Consider the following 8814-nt stretch of genomic DNA (forward strand, 5'->3'; position numbering starts at 1 on the left):
AAAAGGAATTGTTGAAATATCATTAATTAATATTTTTTTCATCCATTTAAAAATAAAGTTCAAAATTGCAGGTTGACTCACTTTACGGTTTGCAGGTCCGAAATGCAAATCCGCAATGATAATTTGGAGTATAATTTACACGATTTTTAAAATTTCATTTTTTTCACATATCTTGCTATTAATTTGACTTCCAATTGAAAAAAAAATTATTTTTAAAAAATATTTTTTATTTAAAAAATATTTTATTTATTAATAAATTGTTTAAAAAATTTAAATTTAAATTATTATATTCAGAAAATTAAATGTAAGTGAAATTTAATAAATTTATTGGAGTTGTTCCATATTATTATCAATTTTTCAAGGTGGGTCAACCTGTAAGCCTAAATTTCAAAACGTTGATTTTACATCATTTTTAAAAATTTTACTTTTTGACAATTTAAACTATCTATGGATCAAATTTGAAGCTTTTCAGGTCCTCTTTCCGATGATATGTTCATATAAATTATTACACTACTGGTCTAAATTCAGAGACCACCCATTTTCAGGTGCTTAAAAATCATTTTAAAACATAAAATGCATGGACACTAAAATTTTTTTTTCTTTTTATTTTCTGAAAGTTAATGTGCACATTACCTGAATTTCGGACTTTAACTATAACATATTATACACACAATGAAATAAGGTCTTGAGTATCATAAAATAAAAGCAGAAATATCGCGCGCGCTTTAGCGCGCGTAGCTCTGCTAGTTATTAATAAAATTTTTTTTTGAAAAAGTTTCCCTTATTGGGAAAAAATGTTTTTTTCCTTATTGGGTCAAAACCCATTATTAAAACATCAAAGATGTTTTTGTTGGGATTAAATTATTCTCTAATTAATGATATATTACCATTTATTAAATCAATTTTAATTAATTGTACACTATCTGCAAAAATTATGTAAATGCTACATTTTAGTGCTATAAATAATTTTTTTATTTTGCAAAATGTATTAATTAACATTTTTCCCGTCTAAGACACTAAAACTCAATATAAGTATTCAAAAATTAAACTTAAAAGTAAAATTTAATTAACTTTCCAAAATCATTAAAAAATTTCTTGACTTTGTCTTGTTTAATAAAATAAATATAATTTTGGAAATACTTTACATGTTTTAATGTTCTTTGGATAAAGCTGAAATAAGCATCCAGTTTATTTTAATACAATTAATGTTAATTGTATTAATTAATGCTAATAGTATTTAACATTAAAATCTACAAGTAAATATGTAAATAAAAAAGCCAAACATGACAGAATTTTATGTATTATCCTAACATAAATGCTTGGCCATTTCTGGTTAAAAAGTATCAAGCTAAAACAAAAATTGTCTTTTTCAAAACATTTACAATATAAAATTTTTTTTTAATTTTTCATTTTTACTCATAGTAATCATAATAATACAACACTATTCTACCTAATTTTTTTACACAAAAAACATTTTTATAATAAAGTTTCAAAATTAAAAAATTGTATTATTTATATTAATTTATTTTTAAATTTAAATTTATAAGAAAATACAAAATTTTTATAAAATAAAAAAAATTGAATATTAGTCAGTTAAGGGGGGAAACCACATTAGAACGCTGTTTTTTTGCCGTTTTTTGCGAATTTTTTTTAAAGTAAGAATTTTTTTGAATGAAATAAAACATTTCCACTATGTTGTTCATTTATATTTAACTGTAACTCATATTTTTTATAAACGTTTATATGTGACCCAAAAAATATTTTTGATTTTTTCGAAAAATTGGAGGGGGTAGAGAGGGGGTCCATTTGACCAATTTTGCCAACACCGGCTACTTTGTGAATTTTTTTTGAACATACTTGTAATGGGAAAAATTTTTTAGAATATGTTTCTGAAAGGTTTTTTCGTCCTCTTTCCAATGGTGACCGCGACGCAGCGCGCCGCAATTTATTCTTTGAAATTTAATAACTTAAAAACAAAAAAAGGGCATTCTGAAAATTTACATGCCGATAGGAAAAAACCTCAGCTTTCGTTTGCAATAATTTATTTTCAAAAAAACGGACTGATTTTTGGGAAATTGAAAATTAATTATTAATTATCAAAAATTAGGGTAAATTTCTAAAATATTAAAAAATAAAATACACCATTGGAAAGAGGACGAAAAAACCTGTCAGAAACATATTCTAAAAAATTTTTCCCATTACAAGTATGTTCAGAAAAAATTCACAAAGTAGCCGGTGTTGGCAAAATTGGTCAAATTGACCCCCCTCTACCCCCTCCAATTTTTCGAAAAAATCAAAAATATTTTTTGGGCCACATTTCTACTTGATAGAACAACAAATTCTTTGAGTTTCAATTTTTTTCAAGAAGTTGAAATTTTAACTTAGGACATTTCACGTAAAATGCCTCATATATCCTTTCATGTGCTTCATAAGTAGCATCTAAGTCTAATAATTCCTCTTTTCGTGACTTTCTGCTCTCCTTAGTCTCAAAAGTGCTACGCTTATTCTACTAATCTACAAGAACATAGAGCGCGCTCCGTTCATCGCTAGTACAGCGAGGACTTCGAATTTTGCTTTAAAAACTTTGTCAGCCTATTTTTGGATACATTAACGAACAATTTATGCAAAAAAGAAAAAAACGATTTTTTCAGACGTCTAATGTGGTTTCCCCCCTTAAGTAATTTTTAGTTTTATTTAAGTATTTTAACATTAAATACTATTATAAAAATACTTTGAAATTAACAGTACAGATGGTCACTCTAAGCTTTAAATTTTTACCAATTTTTAAGAATTTAAAGTTAAAAATCACTAATCAAAATTACTTTCAAAATAAGTCAAAAACATGATTCTGAAACTGGCACCTTATTATTATGGCACCTGTTTATTACCTTCAAGACTCTAATTTTGAACTGAAATAAAAAATATTCTTTTTTTGTTTAAAACAACATAAACTTTTTTATAATAAAAAACTGGGTACTTGTTTAAAATTTATTAAAAAAATATTAAACCATGTAAAGTATTTCTGAAATTATATTAATTTTTAAATAAACCAAGGCAAACTCAAGGACGAGATCAAGCATTTTTAAAATGATTCTAGAAAGTTATTTAAATTTCTTTACAAGTTTAATTGTTGAAAAAATAGATAATGTTAGTGACTTAGACGGGAAAGTTGTTAATTTATTACTTGCATTTCTTAATTACAAAAAAGAAAAATCATTTTATATCATTATTAAAAAGTAGTATTTTACACAATTTTTAAAAACTTACCTCCTTATCCTTATTTTTAATCACAAAAATTTTTTTTGTCTTATTTTATTTAATTTTGAAAAGAGAGAAAAAGTGTTCTTCACATTGCACTTTTATTTTTCTGTATTATATACTGCAAAAATCTGTTAATAAACTGTAACTACACTGTAAAAAAAGAGAGTTAAATTTTAACTTCCCAGGGGATTCTATAAAAGTCGCACCCATTGGGGAGTTAATGCCAGGAGAGTTAAATAAAGAGAGTTAAAACTTCACATCCAAATGCTAACTCCCCAATGAAAAAATAACTCGCGCGGGTGTTGAATGAAGGGAGTTAGAAATTAACTTTCTTTTGGAGTTGATTTTTAACTCGAAAAATTTCACTCTAAACTCCCGAGTCCGTTAACTCCCTAAATTTTTTACAGTGTATATATGTATACTCAAGTATAAAATAGACTACCAATGCAACACTCTCTCTCTCTCTCTCTGCTCACTGGTCACTCAATAGACTGCCTACTGGTTGAAAGAAACCCTACAATAATAGGCCAGGTACTCGAGCAGGCCTTTCGTTTCTCTTTAAATTTTATATATATATATATATATATATATATATATATATATATATATATATCTTTTAAATATCTTTCTGTCTTCTTTTTTCTAAATAAATAACATAAATCGGTCCCTGTTTATAACGCAGAAAATCTAACGCTATTTCTTTCTTCCACTTTCTAAATAGAAATAACATAAATCGGTCTCTGTTTATAACACAGAAAATCTAACGCTATTGCTTTCTTTCTCTTTCGAGGATAAGTAACATGAGACTGTCTCTCTTTACCTAATTTGCATATCTACTCGTTTCATATTAAGGATTAATTATCACCGTCATTCTGACCACTTTCTATGGTGTTCTAGGTTAGAAAACAACGTCATCTTCGAGAAAATTTTTGTAAAATAAGAAAATTTTACCGCTTCAACTGCAGATAATACAAAAAATTTTTATAAATAGAAAATGATGATTATTAATTTTTGCAAATGTTGTGTAGTTAACTACACAACATTTTAAATATTTAAAAGTTTTTGTTTGACAATTACAAAACGTTGAATAAATCTAACTTACTTGATAAAAGGATTTTTTATTTATTTGAAATTTTACTTTGTTTAATTTTTTGTACATATACACGGAAAAACTGAATTGTCATACTTATTCGATGGAATGAAAAAAGATAAGGTTATTTTTCATTTTTAAATAGGTATTAATATGAGTGATAAGCGTTAAATCCTTCCATAGTTTAATTGTTAGTAGTAAAATAAATGATCATGGGAAGGTGAAGAATTGAAAAATTCAATGTATTGTCAAAATTGCGACGTTTCGGTGGCTAAGGTTTGCCAACCTCATCAGGCTAAATTTATTTAAACAGAAAAACACTTCAATATTTATAAAGGTCTAAAAACAATATTATACACTATGCTGAAAATATGTTTAAGAATATCCTACCAGATTCGTTAAAACATAAAAATCGCGTTCTAACTCGTCAATATAAAAAAGATTTCATTGAGAAAAAAATTTTTTTATAACAATTTCCATATATATATCAAAATTATAAATGAAAAATTTCTTTATATGAAAGGAAGACATTTCAGCACACTAGTTCAGTGTCAACTGAAATAAATTAAAATTTGCTATTTCAAGAAAGTCAAAAGAATCAAGATAAAGAAAAAGTCAATGAACTGAATGTAAACACAGTTTTATCATAGAGGGGACAAGTTATGTTATTGTTGTGTCATTATAGACAAGAGTCTAAACGTCTGAGAAGAGGAAAAAAAGTTCTGTTTAGAGTGAAAATATCTTCCTTTCTATTAATAGTGGCGGTAAACTACAGAGTTATCATTTACTTTTTTATGTTCATTTATGCGAGTTATAAATAACCGTTTTGTTTCACCTACACGGAAAAGTTTTCGGGCGAGCTGCGTTCTCCGCGCGTAGAGAAGGTTTCCTAAAAGAGAGAAGGCATATCGCCTTGTAAATGGGTGAGCTTCTCTCTCTACTGGGAACGCTGCTCACCCAGTGTTGGACGAGCTGCGCTGAAAGTCAGTGGTAGATACACGACTGGTAGAGCAGCTCGTCCAATGCTGGCCTGCTACGCTATCTTTTTGCGACTATTGCTGCACCAAAGTGAAGTTGCGCAGCGTTACTAGAGCAAATAGAGTTGCTCGCCCCAAAACTTTTCCGTGTATATATGTTGCAGGACAATCTTTACAGTCAAACTTGTATACAACATTTGTTCTGTCCCATTTTTTAGATGCATCTTTACCAAGTCTAATTATAGAATTGGAGTTTTTATTAATAAGTGGAATCGCAGTATAATGAAACTCTTTGAGAATATTTGGCAACTTAAAGAAACATTTTTCATTGAACAGCAAACAAACCTTTGGGATTTGACTGTAAATTCTAATTTTATTTGGATTATTGTTATTATTATTATTAACATGAGAAAATTTTATATAATTTGTACGAATTTTTATATGTTTATCAATAAAATCCAAAGGATAGTTATTGTTTTTTAAGATGGATCTTATCTTCTTTAAGTTATCAAAATAAAACTCTTTGTTGGACAATGAAATCGCTCTATCAACCAGATTGTATACAATATTCTGTTTTTGTTGCATTGGATGATCTGAAAAATAATTAATGAGTCTATCCGATGAAGTCGGCTTTTGATACCAATTTGTGACAATTTTGTTGTTTTTTCTAGTAAGTTTTAAGTCAAGAAAATTAATTGAGTTATCCTTTTCTTTCTCAATTGTAAATTGTAATATTTGATTGTAGGCATTAAAAGTATTGATGACTAAGTTGACATGTTCTTTTTTTACAGCTAATATTGTGTCATCAACATATCTAAAATAAAAAAGGGGAACACAATTGTGCTCCTCCTTTAATTTTGTTAAACATTCAGTTTCCAGATCATCCATGACAATGTCTGAGACGAAGGCTGAAATTGGTGAACCCATCGGTGTACCATAAATTTGTCGATAAAATTTTTCACTAAGAGAAAAATAGGTGTTAAATACAAATTTAGTACAGTCGATAATATCTGAGAAAGGAATCTTACATTTCTGTCTTATAGAATGAATACGTCGATCTAAACTCTGAATGACCAGTTCATAAGAAACGTTTGTAAACATAGAACTTACGTCGAGAGAAATAAAAGTATAGTTATCGTCCATAACAAGATTGCTCAGTTTATTTTTAAGTTCTAAACTATTATTAATATGTGAACGAGGTAGAGTAATACAATTTTTTAATGAATTATACAATATTTTTGCAAGAAAATGTGTTGGACTGTTTATTAGAGATATAATTGGACGAAGTGGAACATTTTCTTTGTGTATTTTTGGAAGTCCATATGCTTTCGCTAATACAGTGTCAGTCAGGGTCAATTGATTGGGATGGTAGATTTGTCGAGAAATTCATTTTCATTCAGATATTTTAAAATGCTTGATGTTTCTTTAATTAGTTTTCTGGTATTAATATGATTTGTGGTTTATATAACGATAACCAAAATTTTGCGGTGAAACGGATGTAAATTTCCAATATTCTCTAAGCTTCCCCAAAGATGACGTTTTCTAACCAAAATCACCATAGTAAGTGGTCAGGATGACCACCTTTTACTTTTATTTGGAGTTATAAGATTCTGTTATTTTATACAAAGTTCCTCAAAGATGACGTTGTTTTCTAACCTACACGGAAAAACCTTTAAGCAGTCTGCTCACCCGAAACTTATGCGTCAGCGCCACCACTAAACTTGTTCATCTGTACTCCCAAACTGGGTGACCAACGTACCCAGTTGTAATTTTCTAAACTTTTTGGGAAGTTTGTCTATCGAAAACGGTAATGCTACGCACCCAGTGGCGGGCGATCAGACTTTCCATGCAATGAGAAGCGAAATTTTGTGACAGTGGAAAGGCAGACTTCTCAAAGGTTTTTCCGTGTAGAGCACAATAAAAAGCGGTCAGGATGACGACAATTATCTACTTACTCTTAAGGTCATGTTATTCAGTGGTCACGTGCCCCATATACTTTACTATGGAAAAACTTCACACTGAATAACATGACCTTAAAAGGGTATAATGCTCTTAATTTGACAAAATTTCCTTGTAGATGACGTTGTTTTTATACCTAGAGCACAATACGAAATGGTTAGAATGTGGCATCCTCATTTTATATTTGCAAACGGTAAAAATTATTCTTATTATTAAAACCCTTTCGGAGATAATACCTTTTAAGTGAACAAATTATCGTAAGAATGGGATAATATTTTTAACAGAGGTTAGAAATTATAAAAATTTTTTCATTACAATAATTAAATTAATAAAAATAATTATTATTTTACCTCTTAAATATTAATAATAGTATTATTTACGCTCTCGGTTATGTTTCCTATAACAACCAGACAACCAGGGCGGTGAATAATGACGTCGAGTAATGTTTGGATAAAGAATTATTAAATTTGTAATCGTCAGGAAAAAGTGCGGCGCAAGGTTTGAAAACTCAGATGGGCCATGGATGGCTTCCGCTTATTTTCGAACTGCAATGAAATAAATTCAATTTTTTTACTTTAAAATTTAGTTTTTTTAGTTCAGTTTCGAGTCGAAACAAAACTAAATTTAGTTTTGAGTTGACACAAAACTAAACTCAGTTTGTTAATTTTGTTTTGTGTCAACTCAAACTAAAACGAAACTAACCTTTCGTAACGGTCCCTGTTTTATATATATAGTAACAAGCTATTTTAACAGAATAATTTTCTTAAAAATATTTTTTTTAATAAATATATTAAACTACTTAAAAGCCTAGATTTTCCAATTCTACTGATGTTTTTATTCAAATAAGAAAGGCTTTATATAAATGAATATAGTTTTGATATAAATATTTTTAGAACGCTGATTTCGAAAATGAAAATACCAGTCAGAATTCATCATTTCTGATTAATGTAAGTGAAGAAAGGATTTATGTGGACAGCAGTATTTGTTTGAATGACGTAACAATGACTTCACCCAATTCTACATTTGAAGCGACTCCACCTCAATTGGCTGAAATATATTCAGAGTTATTCTCAATTGCATCAACATCGAATTCTTTGCCCGAAGACTTATCAATGCTGTCGTCAATTTCATTGAACGTTGATGAACATAATATCGCTCACTCTGAAGATGATTTTAATTCCTGGTTAAATCACCCAATTTATGAAAATTTCAGTGTGACTGGAGGTGACGCTTTGTACTGCATACTGAAATTGTATGTGGAAAATAAGTTGTCAAAAAAAGCTTTATCTGACTTTTTAGATACTTTAAATTTTCTTTTGCCAAATCCAAATACTGTTCCAAATTCTAAGTACATGTTATTAAATTTAATTGATCAAGTTTTACCTGAATCAAAAGCAGAAGTTATCACAAAACACCAAATTTGCAATAATTGTTTCACATATTTAGGGAAATGGATTGATACTGCTTATATTATAAATACTGTCCTTCTTGTACTAGTGAAAAAGTTAATGGAATATTTTTAGAATA

At 28.5% G+C, this 8814-nt stretch overlaps 1 protein-coding gene across 1 annotated transcript in view; it reads left to right on the forward strand.

Annotated features, from left to right (window-relative positions):
- LOC122498949 overlaps positions 1-8504 on the forward strand; it is a 79743-nt gene extending 71239 nt beyond the window's left edge. The window contains exon 7 of the mRNA XM_043606958.1: positions 8181-8504. The gene's annotated coding sequence lies outside the window, so the exon portion shown is untranslated. The remainder of the gene's footprint in view (positions 1-8180) is intronic.
- Positions 8505-8814: the final 310 nt, after the last annotated feature.

This window comes from Leptopilina heterotoma, unplaced genomic scaffold (genome assembly GCF_015476425.1).
Source record: "Leptopilina heterotoma isolate Lh14 unplaced genomic scaffold, ASM1547642v1 Lhet_162, whole genome shotgun sequence".
In the NCBI taxonomy this organism is placed as follows: Eukaryota; Metazoa; Arthropoda; class Insecta; order Hymenoptera; family Figitidae; genus Leptopilina; species Leptopilina heterotoma.